General features: G+C 37.8%; 1 long non-coding RNA gene across 3 annotated transcripts in view; it reads right to left on the bottom strand.

The window, feature by feature from the left end:
* LOC148652692 (uncharacterized) overlaps window positions 1-8958 on the bottom strand; it is a 98707-nt gene extending 89749 nt beyond the window's left edge. Inside the window, exon 1 of one of the 3 annotated variants that reach the window (XR_015925398.1) lies at window positions 8064-8958. This is a non-coding gene — a long non-coding RNA (uncharacterized LOC148652692). The remainder of the gene's footprint in view (window positions 1-8063) is intronic. The other 2 variants (XR_015925397.1, XR_015925396.1) reach the window with 2 other exon arrangements.
* Window positions 8959-23898: the final 14940 nt, after the last annotated feature.

Raw genomic sequence — 23898 nt, 5'->3', positions numbered from 1 at the left:
TAATACCTTGCTTTTCTCTGCAGTTTAGCCTCACTGAAGGTTTCATACATAGGCAGAACAGCGAGAAAGTCACTTGAGTGAAAACAAAAAGTGACAAGCCCACCTACCCTCTCGCTTTCCCAAATCCTCTGACACCCCCCGCTCACCCCCTGCTATACACACAATCACACACACACACCTCTAAACAAAGGTGCCATTTTCTTCCCCAGGGGTCAGCAGTTTTCTCAATCAGACGGCCACTTGTTCTCGGTCAGAGGCTGCCCAATCTCAGACCATTCTTCCCAGCTTCCTTGAGCCCCAGTCTCCCCTGAGACAAGCCAGTCATTGTTCCTTTTCAGCTAATAAATGACAACGCTCCTGTTCTGACACACTTTAAAGTTGCTCCCAAGAAAGGAAGGAAGAAAGAATGGGAGAGAAATAAAATATTTTTCTTTCTTTGCAGATTATTTTGAGATTTGAAGTAGGTGGAGTTTTTGCTTTATTTCGATCATGAAATAAAGCTAATGGAGATCATGATCTGTTTTTCCAGCACTTCAAAAAATGACAACAATGCTTCCGAAATAGGTAGTATTTAAGACACATTTTGTCCACGTTGAGAGGCAAATGCACATCAGTGCCCGCCATTTTCTTTAAAATCAAACTTAAAAAGATAGTGTTTTCCTGAGCTACTTTCATTCTCACCTTCCCAAGATAAATGTCAGATCATGTTTGACTAGAGACTTGAAACAGTCCAGAAAGAATTTAAATACTGTTTCTTGTCAGTAAGCAAACAGCAGTCTATATGACTTAAGATAAGTCACTATGACTGAGGTTTTCTAAGTCTTAATGTTACATTTCTTACCTTTCAATTTTTCAGATTATTCTAAAAGCTCTTGCTTTCCATGAAGCTCAGAGCAAGTTCAATGGAGCTTCAGGTACTGACCATATAAGTCTAACAGTCCATACCATTGTCTCTAAGTTATATAGTACCATACTATATGTTATAATTAATAATAATAATAATAATAATAATAATAATAATAATAATAATAATAATAATAATATACCAAAAATATTATAAACTGTACAAGGTAAAAGATCCTAAACAAATTTATTCAGGTGTGCTCAATTAGTGACTGAAATTGCTGTTGAAGTGAATTTGATAATCAGTCTCTCTGGAAAGATTTACAATATTTCATAAGACCACCTGGACAATTTGAGAAGGTTCTTAGGGGTCCTGTGAACTTACCTTGGGAACTGCTGTTCTGAATTGTTACAAACACCAAGTTTAGATCGCCAAACACATTAGGGTTTTGAACTTCCACAAGGGAAAGGCAAGTGAGTGATCTCTCTGCAAGCACTTTGGGTACAGCATCTAATACAATTTTTGTTTTATAGTAAATTGCACTACTGTGGCACTTACTGTAAGAGAACAGGAAACAAGGACTACCATCAATAATAAATAAGGATGTAAACTATGACCTTCTGATTGTATGTTGAATGACTTATTTCCTGTGGCCTACCACATACTGTAAATGTCATCTGACACATGAATGTCAAATCCAACAATGTTCTATGATACTGCAATTTGTCCCTTGTTACTCTGTATTGTCTTGTGGATTTATGCAGACTAAAAAGAATATTATTTCTCTACAATTATAACTTCATGCCAAATACACAAAAGCAATGTAATGTACCTTTATATCTATACATACCTAAACCGGGAAAGAAGGATTTCAAAGAGATTGTCCTTTTAAGTCTCAGATACTGTGAAGAGCAATAGCAGAAAAGTGAAATATACCTGTTGATCTAACAAGCTATGTTCTTTTTGCTTAAAGTATAATGAACTTGATTGTACTTTTTAAACATTAAAAACTGAAGGCTTAAGCACATTGGTTACAGCAAGAAAGGGTTGTACAGAATAATTAAAAATATCATCATTGTAAGCATGAAACATTGTAACAGAACTTTTTTAAAACCTATAAATGCGTGTCAGTTTTTGCTCTCAGTAGACATTGTTTTTTTTTATTTAAAGCATTTTTGAAGATTTTAGAATAATTCAGCTGTTCTGTGCATCTAAAGAGAATTTCCAAAGTCAGCCTTTTAAAAGAACATTTATTGAACAGGGCTATTAGACTACAACGCACAACAGGCATTCTAGTCAGAGAATGCTGCCGTGCGCTGGACAGATGCTAAGAGAGGGGTAGTTGCGCTGGGGGAGTCTGATTTACAGCCTCATATCCCTCTCCTTGTTAAAGGAAAGAAGAAAAAAAAGCCCTACTGTTTTGTTAGAGCCTGCTCACTGACACAAAGTCCGCCTTTGTCTCCCTCTGGGGTATGAAATAAAGGAATTCTTGTGTCTCAGGGGCTCTGACCGAGTTTATTTGACACTTCAGCTCCTTTTGTAAACCAAGTGTCCGACCGTCAATGCTAGCCCTGAGAGTCACTTGGCGTTAGACAGAGGGTCCCTCTTCAGAGGAGAAAGGAAGACTTGTTCAGAGAAGATTTTAATGAAGGTGGGGGGGGGGTGGGGAGCAGGGTTTGGGGGGTAAAAAGAGGGAACCAGTGTGCTCCAACATATACAGGCATAGAAGGGGCTCTGTCCTAGGACTCAACAATAGATGGAATTCTTTAAGGCTAACAAACTGAAAGAAGTGGGGAGAAATAGAGATCCTTTATGTCTTAAGAATATACCGAAGGAACTGTTAAGAGCCCTTGAAACATACCTTCCTTCTAAATGTTTAACAACTACCCTTGTGCATCCTATTTACACACACACACTGGTGCCTTATAGGAGGAAGGGGGTTTGAGACTGAAATTCAGGACTAATTATTAATCACAGGTGCAAGCATTTAGTCTAGCAATAATAGCTACCCATATATCTCCATAAAAGCCAACAAGGACTCTCAATTCGTAATAAGTGTTTTTTAGGCCAGCAATGAATAACTTCATAGGAAACATGATGGTAAAAAGAAAATATGCACTAAAAAGATTATCATTTGGCATCTCATTTGAGTTTGTGAAATGCAAGTCTCCGGTTCTCTTGTTCTTTTCTCTGTAAAGAAATGGTAAACTGGGATCTTCTGGCTCACCTCACCGTGACCTTACAAACTGGCAAGGACTGAGCAGCGTTAGGATACTGTTGACAGCCTTGCCACAACACTGGAGATGGAGGAGGAATTGAAGATTTACATAAATGAAGGAAAAGCACTATTTTGCAGGCCTGAATGCAGCATACTTCATTGTGTATGATGCATGTGTGCTTGAGTACTTAAGACTTCAGACTGGGTCTTATTCAGAATCATATGACAGCAGGCAGCTCTCCACTGTGCTGGAAGCAGCCCTCATTGTTCCAGGACTCTCAGGAAGAGACAGGCTGGATTACTCAGGGGTTACCGTATGCCCTCTTGCCAACGTTTCAGTTGCACTTTTCTGTCAGTGCTTATCTGTGCCTTTTTTCCGTGCTTTTTCAACACGTGCATCTGCAGGGCTCCAATTTCACCTTACAGATAGGTGGCAGTCCTGGCAGGTGTCATGGTTATTATGAGCGTGTGCCACCACAGCAAGCTATGGAAACACAGCCTGGTGCAGTTCTTGTTTCTATGTCTACATCAGTTGAAGTGAAAAATGCAGTGTAATTAAAGCTAAAAAACAAAAGCAAGTATTTAAATACAATTATAACTAAACAACTTTGGGGACAAAAATCTACAGTGGTTCTGTGATGTTATAGAAAACATCAGCGTGTTAACTCACAATTCTTTTAAAAATAACAAAAATGTAGGTTTACTAAATTCAAAAACGTCCGCTGTGTAACACTCAATCACTGCAACATGGAGTCAGCTCAGCTAAGAGAAGATAAAAAAAACTCTAAATCACTAAAAACATAAGTCTTTAAATAACTACAAGAGGAAGCAACATTCTACAAAAAAATGCCAGAGGGAAATGATCAGATGTTACTCATCAACAGACAGGATCATTGGCTTGTGTCTCACTTTCCCTCATGAATTAGAAACCATTTCAATAATTATGTCTATACATTATGACAGCTGTAATTGGTAACACCAAACTATTTACTGATTTGTAAAGGTAATCATTAGGTGTGTTTGTTTATGACAAGCAATGTTTTGGAAAGGTGATAGGGGTCAGTCACAACATAATTAGCAACGTCTAAATTTGATTATGGTTGTTGGGTTACCACTATATATACTTTTTGTCTCAGAATGTAGACAAGCACAAAATATAGGGAACTGGCCCGTGTAGGCTAAATACATTTATAATTAAGGTAGACTAAAACTTCACAGACTAAAAAGATCACAACAGCAATGACCTCTGATAAACTGCTTACCACTAAACATCCAGAAGTTATTTGACATTAATGATGACCTTCAAATCTACCAGGTGTTCCTCAGCCTTTTTTTAAATAAGTACAAATGTAAGGTTGTTTGTTGTGTGTATTTTGAAATAAATATCACTTTTGTTACCCATGTTTAATCTGACAATTATCCAGACTTTTTTTTAAAGCAGCACAATTCAGGGCTTGTCAAGAAACTCTCCCCCAGCATGAAACCTGTTGTTCCACAAACTCTGTTTCTTAGCTGCCTGGGTCGCTGACCTTCTATCTTGAATCAGATTTATGAAAGACAAGGTGTAGGTATGCCATTTTCAAATACTGTGTGGTGAAGAAGCTGTTTTCCTTCAGTCTGTTCTGTTACACACTGTAAGAGAACCCTGTCTAAGTCACTACAGAGACCCTTTCAACTACAGACGCCTTCATTCAGGGTGAGGGTATTATTATTTGTACAGTAGAAACACGAGCTCTCCAAGAGGTCATAGCATCGTTGCCTTCATGATGCAATATAGGCTCCAGTTAGTTCAGAATGAGCCCACATTCGAGTACTTAATGTTTCAAAAACTATTAAAACCAAGAACAGTATCATGTGTGATAAAATAAAGGTTTCTTATAGACAGAATGAGAAGGTTTGAAGAGTTAAATGTTTTTTAACATATTAGCCCAACAACACAGTTTTCCAATATAAGCATCATGAAACTTTCTATGACTGACAGAGAACTGAAATCAAGATACTGTGTGTTCCTGAAAACTAAACGAAAAGTCATTTATTTCAGCAATTTCATTCAAAAGTGAATGTCAACATCCTATCATTTGGGAGAGACTACAATGACACCATAAAAAATTACCTACAGTATGATAACAAAATAAACTATTGTTGATCACAGAACTAGAAATAAAGATGCAACAATTCTAGTTAGGAAGGCTGAAAATGTCCTTTATGTCATCCAGCTATGCATGGAACTCCAAGAAAGGCAAAGAAAGTGAATTCTGTTAGTCTGGAAACTGCAGACATACACAAGCACACTAAGCACAGTTTCCACCTGAAAGCAACCTGAATGAGCTATTTAAAAAGTCCATCAGGTGCACAGCTCACACTGTACAAACAAGATCAGTTTGCATGAGGGCTTCCAGTCAGTCACAGGTGCTATATGAGGTCATTACACACAGCCCCATGTGTTACAGGACACCACAGAAGTCTGTTCACTTTTCCTCTATGCATTCCAAACAGGAGCTGTGGCCTCATGCTTCATATAGGAATCCTGAGGTCGAAGGAACCTTGTATTGTACAGAGGCCTTCAGTTCTCCCTTCAGACCAAATCCTCTTAAGTGGCAACTAAAGAACTCTAATCGAGTAAATAAATAGACTTCTGAGGAGGGGGGTGGCTGGGATGCTAAGAAGAGATTTAAATGCCTCTTATAATGGACTGCTTTCAGTAAAAAGTCTTTCTGTTATTCTAAGCACAGGAATATTTACATCAATTGCAAGAGACATGAAAGAAGGAGTAACCCTTTCGCTTCAATCCGGAGAGAGCCACACTGCAAGGCTTTTCAGCAATGTTTTCATACTTCAGAGAGGAGTCTCAGCGAAAAAGAAAACACACACACTTGTCTGGTTTTCCTGCACAGCTGTTTAGCAATCCTCTAGGGCTAAGACTAATTTAATTTATAGCACCAGTAAGGCTAACTCAGTCATAATACGTGTGGGGGTTCTGCAGAAAACAATAAGCTATTTTTTTCCAATTCCTTCTATGTGATATTTTGCACCTTTAACCTCAGGGACTGATTTGCTTTTAATGCCTCCTGGATTGTACAATATGTTAGGGTTAATTTTTAAATATATTGTTTCAAAAACTAACCCTAATTTTATTTTAGCTATGGCACTGCATTGAAAAACAATGATTCTAACTCCTTCTTAGTCTCATTTCACCTTCCCATAGATTTGCGTATTTAGAGCATGACGATATACAGTATACTATTCACTTGAAGAGAATGCCCCACAGTGCCCAAATTCTGGATTTATTTTACTGTCAATTGCTCTGTATGCAAATGAAATATAAATATGTTGATATTTATAAAAAGAAATGTATTAGTGATAACTAATGCTACTAAGTGATTTCTAATGGATACCTGCTTAGTTTCAAATGATTGACATGCTATGCTAAAGTACTGCACATACAGTAACAGTACTCTTATACAAGTAACTTCTAATGTAAACGAAATGTTGCTCAGGTGTTCCCCAGAAGTTTAAACTTCACTGAGCTAGAAGTTTAATCTCTTCTTTGGGGAAAGAAATGGTGTTCAGACATTACTGTAAAAATTAAATCAATATAAGCCGCGCCATGTACAATTCCTAAATGCATTCAAAGAATAACATAATATTTGCAAAACATTGGAGAGTCCTAATTAAAGGTAAGAAAGAAACAAGTAAAGCAGATTTTCTTCTATAAACAATGACAATGCCATTTAAACAGACAGGAATTTACAAAATAAGTAGAATGGTACCCTTGTGTGCAGTGAATGTGGGCATTTTCAACAGAAAAACAGAACGTCCTGTGTTTCCCATTTCACCATGGAAATGTGTGACTATGGAAGACATACAAGGTTATTTAGTCACACCTGAGTAGGAGCACTGTAAGAGGTCACAGGCTTCACTGACTCTGAATAAGCCCTTACTAAGGCACAGAGTAGTCACAGCTGCGGCGGGGATGGATTATAGCTGAATAGAGGGTAATGCGTCTTTTGTAAAAGATGGCCTTCAGCAGGTTGGTCATATTCAGTGTAGTTAATTTAAACGGTTTATTTGTAGAATTTAAATAGAACCGCCCAAAATGTGTTTTTATATTCATATCCAGGTACCGACTGCACCTGTGAGAACTCAGGTGCGAGTCTACAACAGCCACGCACTCAGCGCGCCAGCCGCTGTAGCAGTTGTATAGACATACAATGTTCGTTTTAGTAGCGATCTGTCTCGGAAGACAACAAAAATCAATATAATTGCATTTTCTGGTTACTACCTTCTATTCTTCTCCGTTATAATATCTTGGAAAGGGGCTTTGAAAAACTTTACACTTACACTTCTTATAACTTGACACTGTGATGGGGATTTTAGCTGCACTACAAACCCCTCAAAATCGGTGGCAGGGGTTCGTTCATTGCACTTGATGTACGAATTTATGACGAATGCTTAGAAAATAACATTTCCACATTGACACATCCATGCACATACAGTAGAAGAATATAGTGATAACAGCTGTTGGTGTTTTCGATGCATTTGTTTTACCGTAGTATCTACTGTAACTGTGCTTAAGTGCTCTATCGGTGGGTTTAAGACAGTGCAGGTTACACTTTAAAAGAAATGCCCTTGGTAGGCGCTGTTTCCCTGAATACCAGCAAAAACTAACGGAACTGAAACAGATCAAGAACTGAAACAAGTGCGGACCTACTCCAAAAACCGGAGAATGGATAAATATTTGAGAAGGAAACTCAAGGAACACCTGTTGTAAAAACTGATAAAAAAATGTTTTAACTACTTTTATTAGAATCTAACCAAGGACATCTTTCCACATTCACGAAGAAACGTCACCAGACAGAAGTCGCAAACACAAAGTTGTGTTTGCTTAAACTATGTTTTATAAAGTACAGACACAAACTGATACAATCAAAGGATGTTACTTCACAGCTTCTAAACAAAACATGAAGCGAAAGACAAAATTATTTAACGTGGGAATCTTACCTCTTTTAAGGCTTTCACGCCATTGATAAATCCACAAAGATTACTTGATTATTCCGTTTTTCTTTTTTTACATTTGACAAATGATGTAGAGAATAGGCTGTATTCTAATCCAGGAGATGGCTTGTATAATCCAAACCAAGATGACTGTTTGACATTTCCAGGTATTCTGGCCAAGTTAACACCCAAAGAAATCGCACTGATGAATCCCAAACAAAGTGCATTGGTTAGTAGCAATTTATCAGAAGATGATCTGTTTCCATAAAGTGACAATAATTCATTGCGCCTCACATCATCCAGCGATCCACAAAACCGTCTCTTCATAGATGTAGAGCCATGCGACAATGTATCGAACCCGATATTTCCATACCAAGTACATTTCTTCTCTCTAAAATGAGATGTCCAAGAAAAATAAATCATTTGCCTTTTAAACATTTTACAGTGATTCCAATTTGCCCAAAGTAGCACTTAAAAGTATTTCGTAAAGCAATATAATCCAAAACAGAGTGATGTACTACCAAGAAAACGCAGAAAAATATGTAGCTAATCCAGTAAAAAGTATTTTCCCACACAGGTATTCGTCTACAGAGCAGTAACTTAAATGTTCAATTCAATCGGCAGCCTTAGGAATGTAACGCTTCAATCTATTAGTTAAAAAATAGAATCCCTCAAGAAAACTGCAGGAAAATCACATCCAAAATCGACAGAAATATATTCCAACTTCTCAGAGCCTACTCATTGTGAAGCCCAGTACATGATCCGTGCGATGTATTCCAGCGGTGTGATACAGCTGTAGGTGCAAAATCACTTTACGCGCAATCAGAAGCTTGTATCGACAGTAGACCGCTCTCATGGAGACTGAGCCATTCTCTGCAAAGCACGGCGCTACAATCCCCAACCTCACCTGACGCGACGAAGCAAGGCGCAGTGGGAAATGTAGTTTACTTTGCCTCACAATACAATTCTGTCAAAATTGAAAGTACTGTTGGCGGTGCTTCAATTGCAAATAATGGGGCTGCTACTACTACTACAATATCAACAACAACTATCGCTACTATTACTAGTAGGGGTACTGTAGCAACAGTAATATTAGGAGCAACTAATGAGAATAAACCAGATTACTAGTTTATTATATTTAACTGATAAACTAGTTTATTATATTCAGTATATAATCAGTAAGATTTTATGTTAAATAACATACTGTATAGCACTAATGGCAGTAGTGAGGAAATATCAAGGGGGAATTAATATTCTGTAATATAAAACAGACCTATTAACCCGTTAATATAACTAAAATTAGTTCTATTTTCTTCCAACTTAATTGCCTTGTGGTTGGCAGGCAGGGACCTCCGTGGGAACAAAAATTAACACTTCCTTTGTTTAATTGCTTCAGGGCCGGTTGATTTGGTTTACCAAACCACAGGATTAGTAGCCAAGTATAAATGATTTAGTGTTTAAGTAACCCGATGTCTACGTCCTTTTAAACTAAAGTCTTGAAGACTGATGTATTGATGCTATTAAAAGTAAGGAAGAAAAGTTCTTTAAATATTCTAAAGACGTTTCCATTAAAGCATCGCTAAAGCGTAAGTGAAGAGGAGTTAAAATTAAATAAATATGCAAAAGAGACTCGGAGAAATCTCCCTTATCACTATTATCACCCCCCTTAACGGCGTATCTGGCTTTGTGGCTTTGCTTCTGCGATCTCTTCAGTTTAGTGGTGTGAATAAGTTATCTGCTGTCGTAAGAGGAGGGTATCAGTGCTTTGAATCACCTTCCTATGAATGCAACGCTTGTTTCTCTTACCTCACCTTAAAGTCTTACTTGGCCCCAGGCTCTCTTTTATTTCAGGAATCTTTAAAGTTACTAGCACGCAAAGGAATTACTTGTAAAGCCAGGAGTGGAGCTTCTCGGATTGGACTGAATACTGCACTGCAGAAGCACGAAGGCATCACTGTTAACCTAGCGTGTGTTCTGCAACCCAAAATTCTGCATCCGTTAACAATTTAGAAATGTCACCTACTCCAGTATCTAAAATGTGTATTTATGTCTGTAAAGTAGCAATAGAAGTGAAATTACAATAATAACAATGCATTTTTTAACTATATAAATCTTTCCAGCCCCCTTTGGCTGTTTCTAGATCAGGGATTGGCTATTTTTGCTTTGCATGCGATTTTTAATTTCTTTTTTGTTTTGCTTTTATTTTAACCGATACGTTTAAAAATGTTGGATGCGTTTTTAAGTGAAGACAGAACATGGGGAAGGTTTGTTTTGGTTAAATCGAATTAAATTCGATTTAATTCCGGCTTGTTTAAACCGTGTGCGGATGAATTAAAGCAGGATAAAATAATTGCAATTACGAAAAGAACATTTGGGAAATTCGTTAATTGCATAGGAATGAATGAAATTTTGTCGAGCACTCAACCTCGATACTATCTGATGCTGTAAAAGTAGAATATTACTCTCAATAAGTAAATAGCGCGGGGGAAATAACTGCAATACATCGCTACTCTGAGAATACGTACAGTATTCTGATATTTTGCAATAGATCCAGTTCGTATTTTACAGCGCGCATATGTTTGGAGTCTGTCCAGTTCAAGCCGGGAGTACCTGAGTTGCACGCGATTCCGACAATTGCAGGTACTTGATCAGTTTCTTGTGTGCAGAGTTGAAAAGTTTGGAAAGTTTGTACACACAGCGTTGCGTGACTAGCGCCCGGGCAGAAAACACAAAGACATTGTTTTCAGTTATCAAACCCCCTTTCTTGTAATAGGACAGCATTCCTGTCTCACATTCCTCGGCCGTTTCTCCTGCAGAGGATATTTTAAGAAAGGAAATGGGTAGTTATGTTTTTAAATCAGCCACAATGCATATTACATTAGGTTCAATATCTGTAGATTATGTTTTTATGACATACAAAACTTAATGACTTTTCTGATATGATCCTACCTGTGCTTCCCGATTTAAAAAAAAAAACAAAAAAATATATATTAGGGGGGCAACAAACCATAATGAGGCGTTGTGCAGAAATGTTTGTTTTTAAATTCGGTTTATGTGTCCCAGTGAATAAGTTACGTGTACCTCAGGTTCGCTTTGATTTATGACACATCTGTTTTATACGGAATCCTATCCTGGTCTTTTCAAGATTTGTTTTCTAAGGAATACAGTATCTCTTAGCTATCTATAGCTACTGTTGTCAAATACAGATCAACAGATTGTTTCATGATTATTTAATGAAAAAAAACAGAACACTGTATCTGTATTACATAGAATGTTTTTCAAAATGTGGTTATTAAAAAGATATAAACTATGAACCGTGTACTAGGCGCTGACACTCACTTCTAATGTTTCAATTTGGTATAGTATTAAAGTGACATCTTCCAGGAATTTAATTTTCAATTTTCTGTTTCTAAAACAACTATTTTTTACAAAGAATGTATAACTTTATTTTTTTTTAAAATCCATATGGAAAAATAATTAAATTTAACACTCCGGTTTATAAAATATTCCAGTGAACTGGAAAAATGTTAGCTTGTCTAATCTAGGCGTACAGTAAAGTTTCCCAGCTGTCATTTGAGGTGGTGCTTATGTGGTTTCCACCCCGTCAACTAATGAATTACTTTCAATATAAATATATTCAGGCCTTCAGTGGCTTTGTGATAAAATGTTGAAGTGCTTGCTTACAGGTGCTGTGCATGTCTTTGTTCATGACCACAATATCTGTCAGCTTCCTTTTATTGCTGTGTGTCAGTACCACCAAAGAACAGACTGCATTCTTTTGCTTCTTATCAACCACATCCAACAAAACCACCACGTCTGTGTACTGTAAGCCTATTTTATCTCTTGATTTTACAAACTGTGCATCTCTCCTTTATGTGAGTTTGTGTCCATACATCAGACCTGCTTTGGTATGTACACCAGTGTGCAAACAAATGCATTCCAGATTGTTCAGGAACACTATAAATATATCCAGAAACAACTGCAACAGAAAAAAACAACTTTCTCCATTACTGAGAATGGCAAAGAGTTGAAAAATATTTTGAAAGCAGGAGAGTGAGTCAGAGTGCTCATGTTGTATTTTCTTTCACACAAAGAAAGCTATTTATCATATCTTCAGACTGAGAAAACAAGCTTTTACTTAAACATACTCGGCAAAGCAAAGATTCCAAAACCGACACAGAAAGCCCAAAGCTGTTTAAACACAGTTCACTATACTCTGTTCATATTTTTGTCTTCCTAAAGAAGGATACTAGGGACTGCATAGTAGACAATGGCTTTAGTCATTTCTGAAAACACACCACTTCTGCAAACAAAAGACAGTGCATTTTGAGACTGATTAAGACTATATGAGATTCATTATTCCACAGAGACAGTGTGATCTTAGAGTCCTTGTTATTTCGTTATTTAGTGTCCTGCTCTATCTTTCCCTACCTCTGACACAAGGCTCTATTGAACAGCACAAGAACAAATGTTTCCTTATGTAGCTCTAAGCAAACCCCAGTGGTGAGACAGTATGAGAGAAGCTGTTTTTAGCACGCTATAGTTATTCATCAACTAGCTTCCACCATCAGGGAGCACTGAGGGCATAGAGACCAAGACAAGGAAACACTCAAAGAATAGATGACATTTACTGAAACATCTCAGTAGATTAGCAACACAAATAAGATTTTATCTTGAAAATGTCTAATTTTCTCTTGTTTTCCTTTAATATACAAGATGTTTCAGGTTCATCACCCAAACCCTAGAACATCTTTTCATGTTGGAAACATTGTCATTAAATCTCACAGTCTAGTCTAATTGGTATTGAAAATTGTGCATGTCCATTTATTTGAAGGCTGTTAAGCAGGAGTTTATATATACTGGATGTACTGTATCTATCTTCATGTATCCACCTGAGATTTAACAAATATTGAATAGGAACGGACAGGAAGCTAGTCCATCACAGAGCAGACACACAAACATGTACACACTCACACCAGAAGCCAGTTGACCTACTGTACCAGTATGTCTTTGGACTGTGGGAGGAAACCCATGGAAACAATGGAAACACCACACAGGTAGCAGCCAAGGCAGCAATGCTAACCACTGCATCATCATGCTGCCTGGTCATAGTCCACTTCCTGCCAATCGCTGCTCTCTATAGTGGGATCTCTAATAGGTGGCCAAGGGCCAAATCTTCTTCCTGGTCCACAGGTGCCCCCCTGGGAATGCAGATAATCAGTGAGGAGGAACAATGTCATGCAAAAATGATAAAGAAGTCCTTCGTCAAGGTCCAAATGTGGAGAAGTATATAAGATCACTTTATTAGCCATATACAATTTCCTGCATTAGGAATTAGTCCTTTCACATACCCCAGCTTGCTCTCCATGAGACAGACACACAGACAGGGAGAGAGAAGCTTTGGGTCAGAGCGCAGGGTCAGCCATTTATATGGCACCCCTGGAGCAGTTGGGGTTAAGGGCCTCGTTCAGGGGCCCAATGGAGTGGGATTCCTCTGCCAGCCGTGGGATTTGAACCAGCAGCCTTCCAGCCACAGGCACAGATCCTTAGCCACAGTGCCATATAAATGCTAAAAATTACTAATGGGTTGATCCTATGGATTGTGTCCAGAAATTCCCCTTGCAGCCACCATCTCCAGTGTCTCCAGCCACAGCAGCAAAACATTTGGTTTATTGCAGGGAAGTTCCAACGTTATCATCCATGTGATCGGGTGGTTGTTCGTTAAAGCCACACATTAAATGCCCTATGATTATTTCAATGGCATTATTGTGAATTAGGTCTACAAATTACCCTTAAAACAATATTGAGCTGGAAAGCTGAAAATAAATGCAGTAAGCTGTGATCAGTATTCATACACTCATTCAAGAATGAGAATTGTATACATAGCTTTAAAGTGCACTGTATTTATGCATGCATGTTTTTAGAAGAAGAAAACATCCATATTTTGGATACTGATTACATGTTCTTGGCATCAATGAGCTTAATTGATCATTTGTCACTGACCATGATATCCTTGAGTGACTCGGACTGTTCAATCATTAAATCATTTACTGTTAGAGCACTAAGTCATTAGTAAGAGAATGTTGATTTAATCGGTTGCATGTCAAGACAGATCATACTCAAGAAAGAAAAACACAAAGGAACCAATATGATCCATTTATAAAAGACATGCCGTCAGCATGCTAGGGGCTAGACTAGGTCACCTCAAGTGAACTTGCCCAGGAGCTGGGCCTCTTTAGTGAAGGATCAAAGATTTCTGTAAACCACTCTGATGCACTTCAGCATTTGTGGTTACAGAAGTGCAGAAAGATAATATTAAAGTACAACAGACTAATCATTAGGGACTTCTGAGTGTGATGGTCTAGGCAGGAGTACCTAGTTGCTGCAGAACTCCACTTGTAATGATTGATGAAACATTGATCAATGCTTGTGACCTCACTTGCTGTCCTTTCGTTGTGATAACATTCCACCAGATTTTCATGCTACTCGTGTAACAACAGTTTTCTTGCAGGAAAGGAATGTGACAGTTGTGTCATGGACACCCTACTGAACAGACTGCAATATACTCATGCTTGTCCAGAATCTGTAAGAGGAATGGAACAGAATTCCACAAGACAGCATCTGCACCCTAGCACAAAGCATGATGTCACTGACATACACACATCTGTGGTCACAGATGTACAGCTTGTATTTCTTATGGTGGTGGTCACATCTACAGTTGACCTACACAATTTAGAATTGACACTTTGTTGATCGACTATGTTAATGACAAATGCATAAGAAATGCATGGGTGTCACACATGTTCAATAAAATGTTTGCTGTCCTTGGTGAAAACTTGGTGAATTTGTAGCAGTTTTAAGTGATAAGTTTATTTGATGCTCAGTGTTTGTTAACTATTCTTTTAGTAGTTTGTTTTCAATCATTTTGTCAACCCAGTATAAATAAACAGAAGGAAAAATGATGGTGATGAACAAGAGAAAAAATGATGATCTAAGAATGATGAACAAGAAGACACTGGAGGTCCCATACAGTACAAGTCTTCCCAACATTTAAGTTAACGTCCAGTGCTAAGTTAAAGGTATGCAATCAGAATCTACAAATATACAGCATTTGTATATTTCACATAGTCCTCTTTTAAATTTTGTGGGTTTTTAGCTATTGTATCTCTTTCTCAAATTGACTGTAAACAGCCTCTTGGAATGGAATTTAACCAGAGCAATAGAAAAAACACTGTAGTGGATAACACCATAATTCAGTTATGGGCCTCTCCAACTCCACTGCCACTTTTCTCTTTGTCAGGCCAGCTGTGCACTATGGGAGAGAGGGTGTGTCAGCCCCGTGTAGTAACAGATCATGTAAGCAGTTCTAGTGAGCACAGACCTTCTGCTGCTTAACCAACAAGCTTGTGAAACAGTTGTACCGTTAATACCATATATGGATTTAATTAAATATGAATAGAGGGTGTGTTCTTGGACAGACCAGAAACAGGCCAATTTCATATCCCATGAGAGGAGGCACTTAGTGAGGAAACCACATAATCAATTATGCTCTTCTCACACAAAAAAATCCCTTGTTATTCTTAACATTTTATCGACGCTTACCACTTTATTTAGGCTAAATCGCTTCCTGTTTCCCAAAATCCCCCCATATCCACCTCAAAGAGCACTCATTGTTTTAGGAAAAGATAAAAGGAGCATTTCCTGATGTTTATACTTGGAAACAGGGATTTTTTTTAATAATATTTTTTCTGAGAAATGGACAAAAGGGAAGGGAAAATAATCCAGGTCCTGCCTGAGGGACTGAGGAGATTTCCAGTAGTCAGTCACAACCTGCCTCAGAACTTGCTAATTTGTTGGATTCATAAACACGTTCGCACGTCAGCCTTCACCTGGTTTATTTCCTTATGACAAGCAAGCATAGCTTTGTGGCTGGCTGACCTGCTGGAAGTGGGCCAGTTCAACTGGGAGGTCACACGGCTTCACAAGTACCACTCTTCTGTGAATTATATTACCTGTATTCCATGTAGGGCTTTTCATTTACTTTGGTATTTATCTGCATATTTGCTTTGTTTATATCAGATTTCTAAGTTAACATTTAAGTTAAGTTAACTCCCTAAAGTTCACAGTGTTGGTTGAAGAACATCACTGACTTTCAGCAGCCTACAGTACCTAAAAGATACTGGATACCATTCATACATTCTTGATCCCAGCAAAAAGAAGGTGAAAAGATTGTTCCTACTACATGTTTTTTTATGACTCTAGACTAATTAAGATTTTATTTCACTGATCTTAATTGATGAATATTAAAAGTTTTTAGGATATTTTTTACCTTCTACTTCAAGCCCGTATTTTTTTTAATGAGGTATTCCTGGTTAAATAAGAAGTATGATGGTAAGAAAGGTTACAAACTCATTTGGTTACTTGTGAGAAAGCAACATTTCCAATCAAACCATTTCATAAAGCCTTCCACAGAATCAGCTAAATCAGGATTCAGAACAAGGGGATATAATTTTGATTTAGATTATTTTTCTCCATTGCTATTTGCTGTAACTGTAAAATTATTGATAATAAATCAGAATTTCTAGAGACACTGGAGACCTATAGTATTATGTGTATTGCAGTTTTAGCTGTTAGCTGAGTTTTACCTGTAATGTCCAATTTGGTGTTCTGTGAAGTAATGTACACTGATGTATTAAATGACATTTTCAGCACAATACACACTATTTAGCTTGTCTTCAAGGCAAAGCAACTAGAATCAATCTAATCATCATCATGCATCTTCTAACTCATGATTTCATTTAATATCTTTAATATCTGAGTTCATTTTAATTTCCTACATGTACTGTGAGGTCAATTTTTCAATCCAATAAAAGAGTTTTGCATGGAAAAGAGCCTGGATTTCTACAAATAAAAGTAATAAAAAAAAAGCTGAGCTGAGATCTGAATAGACCCATACATTTGTAGCATTACAAAAACTGAAAGACAACACAGCACTTAAAAAACAAAAAATAGACAGATGCTGCAATTCTTCTACAGTTAATTCACCTACATCAGTTTGGAAACTCTAAGTTCTTGCAGTTAGCCAGCTCCCCGTAATGATGAAGTAGGCTCCTCTCTACGTATACATTCGTGACTAGGAGAAATACACCTGTCTCAGTCTTCAGGTATAGCAGAAGCCCAGCACGTAGGGGCCTGCCTACTTGAACAATACTGTCTATTGTATCTGCTCTCCCACAGCAGGCTTACCATTGACTGGGAAGCCTGATCCATCAGCGGCTGTCAGTGTTCTTAACACACTCATACACTACTTATTATACACACACAATGCTGACCGCAGGCGCCCTGGGCCATCTCTGAGCAGCTCTTCTTAACACGCAAGGTGCCAATCAAAGCTGTGACTGACACCCCTGTCTGCCAATCACAAATCAGAACAGTAAACACAAGGGCTGTACCTGCAAGAGACTATAAATGCTTCTTTGCATATCACCACAATGTTCCTGTATGTTTAGTATTTTAAGTGTTATGCACGTTAAATAAGGAAAAAAATGGACATTAAAGAATATCAGTTCTGCATTGGATTGAAGCATTGATACATCACAATCTTGGAACACTTTATCTCCAATCCATATAATCCCCAGACCTGTTATTCTATGTATATGTTTCTGTAAACAAGATTGAAAACTGAAAATAAAGAAGTGAGACAGATACAATCAGAATGTTTTATTGGTACAGCAGAACCCAGCAAAGGTCACACAGGATTGACACAGGAAACCTTCCATTCAATGACTCTTGGAGTCTCTAATGATTCACTCAAGACAAATTTATTTATTTTTTGCTTGGAACAGCTCAACCCTCAGCACTTCAGAAAAAATCAACTGTCTTTTTGCCATGAGAAAAATCGCTGCTTAATAATTGATGTGCAGTATAATTGTGAATCCATAACCAAACTGCTTATGAGCTCTTTATTAAGCAGCTTTGGAGCCAATGTCACCGCCTTCCGTGAGTTAATTGTTACCAAGTTGCCAAGTACAACAAAGCCCAAGGAGAAAGAATAAGGCTCACTCTATAATCTGCTGTGGAAGGGGAGGGGGTGGTGGTTGATAGTTAAAGAGTTTTCAAAAGCTGTGACTCAGGTATTATAGTCTGTGTAACAGTGTAACACTCTCCTCTGCCTGTGTGTGCGTGTGTGCTCTTCTAGGTATTGCCATAGAGCCTTAATAAAGGTAGTATTGTTAAGTTGCGTGCGAAGCTCATGCTTTGGGCTTTGCGTCTCCTCCCACTCCTGAAAACCACAGCCGGATTTTTTTTTCTTTTTTTTTTCCCTCTATACCTTCCCCTTTCTTTTTGTTACAGGTAAACATTTGATGTCCGCACGCAATGCCTGGGGAGTCCACGCCCCTGTTTTCTCTCTTGCTCATACATTCATACACATAGCAAAGGTAGCTCTCTCCCCCCCCCCTCCCGGCCGGCCCCCACTACACCTCCCCTATTCTTCTCACAGAGAAACATTCCACAGCACTGACTCAGCACCTGTCAGGAAGCACTGAGCTCAGCCACTGACTCGGCAGCTGTGCCTCACCTCAGTCTCTCTCCTCCAGGTGACACAAATCTACAGGGCTCCTTCCTGTCTCGTTAACACATGGGCAAAGGCTTCCATCACCAACAAATAATGGCGAATTTAACACTTAAGGAACATTTTAATAAATCACTTGGAGAGTTATGAGGATCATCTGTAATTAGTTAAGAAAAACCTTCACCTTGCCCCTTATTCCTGGCCTGATGAAGCCAATATGTCAATGTTAAGGTAATGTACAGTATATATATATATTTGAGGGTGGTGTGAATTCTTGCATGGCTTTGCACTGGTCTCTTATTCTGACATTTCACTCCTTCATTTGCCTCATTCACAAAATGTTTTTAAAACAGACATAATCAGATTATTCTTAGATGTGAAGTTCTGGAGTATATGCACCAGGCTGTTTTTTGCCAGCACTGTTTTGAAAGATTGTGAGTCAGTTCAGTGGTAATTATTGAAATATCTTATGCAATGCAGCTGTCTAGGCTTATTATCTGTTATGAACAAACCCCAGAACAAAAACAACAACTTGAAAAGGTTTAAGATACAATTTTAGAATGTTGATCTAGTTCTAGAGTTCCCAAACTATTTTATTTGTCCTGAGTATAAAATTATAAAGGAAAATAAAGAGGTATCATGGTCTTAACTGAATATTTAATTCTCATATATTGTAGTTTCCATCCACAGGGAGATAGATAGTTGGGATTTCTAATGGGAACTCAAAAAGGCAGATATTCTATTAAATAAATATGGCTTGAAAAGATACATAAGGAAATTACTGGGGTAAACAACAAAAATTATAAGTAGAACAACAACAGTGTTCCTGGATTGTCAACAGCCTGGATTGTTTGACAAGGAAGTACCTGTTAATACACCAATGTTAGATCTCCTGCCCTGTTCTTGATGTCAAAGAGCATTAGTTTCAGTCCATCTGCTCATCTAAAAGTCAATTTACCTTCTAAAATGCGGAAACAACCTACACGAATATCATTCAACACCCACTTTAGTCTTTCCATTACAAACTGCTGAAAAAACACTAATAATGTGTACGATAAGAACATCCATACATTTGCGTTTTTAATCAGATGAGAGTTTTCACTTCATAAAAACATATTTACGAGATATAATGAGACTACTTATTAATTCCAATGAATATAACTGACAGCTACAGTAATTGCTGAAGCCATTGTGGATGAAGCCATTTATGTCACATAATATAGCTAACATAATTGTAGATCCAGTTTTTAAAAACAGCACACCTGGAACTTCCAGACTGCCAGGGAATTTTTGGAATTTTCACAGTTGTTCGGTTTTACCTGAAGACGTAAATATTCAATTAAATCTTACTTTAAAGTTTTTAAGCAATACATTACCATTTATAGTCAAGCACAGATCAGGACAGTCATGCAAACATTGACAAAGAGCTGTTATTTAAAAAAGGGGAAACTATAATGGAGAGAATGTTAACCGTTCACTTAACAACATTATATTGCTCACCACTTTCCTTAGTTGTATTATCTATTAATAAACAATGGTGATTTCTTAGTTGAGGCTGGCCTGTGTTGGCCAAGAGAAACAAAAAACTAGAAATACATCCAACTAGACTGCTGGGCGAAACACGCTGATACTATTAATTGTATGTAAGGAGCCACCATTTGTAAGTTAATCAGCATGTACAAATTAGCTGAAGTTCTTTATTAATATTAAAAAAAGAGGAACAAAGGTGATGCTAATTCCATCTGATGTTGGCTTAACATGTCCTCTAAATCTCTAAACATTTCACCTGTGAATGTCTTATAACTTGAGGAAAAAGGCAAATCCCTTTTTTCTCCCTGATGCTATTTAGCAATACGGGGTACTTGAGAACGATGATGGGATGTATAGAATATAATGCAAAGTATTATTTAAATGTATAGTATATCATGCATAGCATTGTCAAGCATTTCAATTAAGATGTTCTCCTATTTTATTGTTAACAAACAGATAATCGTAACTCTGCAGTTATAACGAGTGATAATGTGACAATACTAAGTGAACCCCCCAAATAGATTAATCGTCATTTCAGAAAGGCCTGTGCTGCTAGAATTCTATTGTAGTTGAAGTGCAGGAATTTCAGTGATAGCTCTTCAGTCTTGCTGGGCATTAACAGTTCAAGGTCTCCCTCTGTCCAAAGCAGTCCTGGGCCAGTACAGCTCATCAAGTGACACCTGCACAGCAGATTATACATCGCGTTGGAGAATACAGTTTGGCTATCACTGAAAATGATGAAATGCTAATCTCCCTTCTGGTGCCGGCCAGTGAAACCTACACATTGCACATACTTAGCTGGAGCAAAAAGATCAGATATCAGAGGGGAAGGTAAATTTGCTTCAACTCCAGTGATCAAGTTTCAAATTCCAGTCCATGACACGAAAGGAATGAGACTGTTTATCTTAACTAAGTGCTAACTTGACAGTCTCCAACCCTGAGGTTTAGGCATCTCATCTTGTATGCATAATGCCCAAGCTTCCTCCTGCATTACAATATTCTGCTATATACTCTAGCTATAGTTGCTTTGTATATTAAAACTGGACAAATGTTTCTAATGCTAAATGTGTGACCCCTAAATTCTGAAATGTAGGAGTAAATTGAAAAACTGTAAGAGTGAATCTCTGCTGTTTTAGCAGACAGAGGTGCTATCTTCACTGAAAGGCTTTTCTTCCCTTTGCAAGGCTAGCTCATGTGCAGTGAAAGGTATTTTCAAGTTGTTTATAAATGATAAAAGTCATTTATCTCTTGCTTTCATCCAAAGTGATTTTTAAACTTTTAGAAAGGCTGTGCAAAAGATTAAAGTAATTTGATCAAGGGAAACAGGATGATTCAAGGGAAAATGACTACTTGACTTTGTAGCTTGCAATTCAGGATTCCAGACATTAAGGTAAAGCACAAATAATTTAACATACAGCATATCTCTATACATGGTTTACAAATGGCTCAACAAGTAAAAAGTGATCATGTGGAGTGTGACAGTTGCAACACTCCTACAGAGATTGCATTGTTGTCAATGAGAGTTACATCATTCCTCCAATAACACAGTTATCAGTGAACAATGCATCACTCCTCCAATCAATGCTGACTCTCCTGTATTGCGGTATGGGACTTGCCATGTGAAAATGAGAGAACGACTCTGACAAGCATGAGTTCAGGTACCAGGCTTGTAGAGTTAAGCTGAGATAATTAATGACAGTCAATTCATGTTTGAAGAAAAATAGTAAATATTATCTCAACTCACAATATATCTTAAGTCTTTAAAAAATATAGATCTGACGAAACATCTTAAAAAGTTTAAATGTACTACAGGGTGCAAAGAGGCAGATCTGTTTTCCCACAATGTTGTATTGTGTGTATTTCCTTTGAGGATGAGGGTGGGTGGGCATACTTTCTGTAGTCTTAGAGAATGTATCTTGGAAAGCTAGACCTGCCTTCACCCTAATAACAGTGGTAAAAATGAGATGAATTGCACTGCTGTAAAATTACACTGTCGGATTGGGCCAGGAGCTTTGAAGTCTGTATGGGATTAATTACTTGTGTGGGAGAGTGTCCATTGGTTTTGGATTCAGTCCTACCATGGGTCTAGACATTAGACCATTTAATTGGTATTTACCCTTCTACGAAAGGTACATTTTGTGTAATAACATGATGCCACACCATAAAAGGCATGCATTTATTCTAAACTCTGTGTCCTGATGATATCAGCTAAATACCTAAAGGGCGTGTTCAGTAGGTGTTGCTATTGTGATTTAGTGGAGCTGAGTGCTAGAACACAACAGTCCCAGTTGAGCGTGGGTGGGATGGACTTATCCAGCAATGATTCTTGACTCTGGATGGGGGATATCCCTGTGTTGAGATGGTAGTTCTTGTGTGGCCTCAGTCATACACAATGAAGTCCAGACTTGTTCCTATGAAAAAAGGTTAATTTGTACAGACAAATAATCTCCTTTCTTAACTCATTCTTACTGCAAATACTTATTTCAGAGAAAAAACCCACAGAACTGCAATGTCTTTGATTTTGTAAGTGGTTCAATTTGGCATCAAGAAAAATATCTCAGCTTCTCTGTCAGCAGATTTTTTAAAATACATTTTTCCATTCCTGTTATAAATTCTTTTATTGGGTGTGTTTTCCTGAACTACTTTTTCATCTTTTGGTATCAAAGACCAATTTAAGAAAAATAAATGTATTCTCTTCAGTCTCTGAGTGTACAGTCCATGATCTGTAGTACTGTTATATCATACTGTCAGGCAATAATGCTTCTAAATCTGTCACTTGATAAGGGATTTAAAATTGATCTTAAAAACCTGGTATGATCACTTTTAAAACTATCCTGAAGTAACAGCCAAGAGATCATTAAACAACACCAGACACAATTTAAATTCTCATTCATTCAAGGAGTATCTTTAGTCCTCCTTGAAGGCTCTGCAGACACAGTGCATTGAAGAATCCAGTCACCGGCCTCTAAATGCAGACTTGATAGCATTTAAAAGGCCTTAAAAAGTGGCCAAGAGGTGAGAGAGACAGATCTAGCTCCAGTTCTTAGTTTGCACAGCCGCCTTATCAGATATCAGATAGTATGTAAAAGATCACATCTTCACACTGTCCTGTTTCAGAGCTTACAGACATAACCCACCCTCCACATACAGAGATACAGTACATCATCATCAGTTGCTTATTATCTGACTACTGCTGAGAGCATCCTTCTTCGATTCTGTTCACCTGCCACCAGCTTGTAATCCTTACATGCTTCTGTCATCGACTGCGAAACACTCGCTGTCTGGGTGAGAAAGGACTCTGCCATTTCAGAGCAGGGCTGAACCGTTCAAATTTCTAATGTGTTTTGTCCAGCTGTCTTATAAATTAAATGAACTGAGATTCCAGTGACAGGGGCATAGGAATCTGTAAGAACAAACTGCCTGTATCTTCATAGGGGGCCAAAAAACAGCTCTCTTAAGACCCCTTAAGAAGCATCACTTCTTCAGATCAATCAAATCCATCCTTGGAACAGTGTGGGAAATCAGTGAAAAGATTCTCAATTACAAATTTGACCCTGGGCATCAGGAAAATTAGGCATTTTTTTCTGCATAGCACCTAAGCAAGTCTAGTCTAGGGCCTGCTCTGGAATTTAAGTGGATAGTTTCAAAACCTGTCCTTATTGGTGTGGGTAAAAAGAAGCACAGTCACTCAAACTGTACTAATTTTATTCATTTAAATTTTGTGAAATGAGTTAATTC

This window comes from Lepisosteus platostomus, chromosome 11 (assembly GCF_059453375.1).
Source record: "Lepisosteus platostomus isolate fLepPlt1 chromosome 11, fLepPlt1.hap1, whole genome shotgun sequence".
NCBI lineage: Eukaryota > Metazoa > Chordata > Actinopteri > Semionotiformes > Lepisosteidae > Lepisosteus > Lepisosteus platostomus.
The sequence above is the reverse complement of the archived record's forward strand: the minus strand, read 5'-3'. Positions and strand labels throughout refer to the sequence as shown.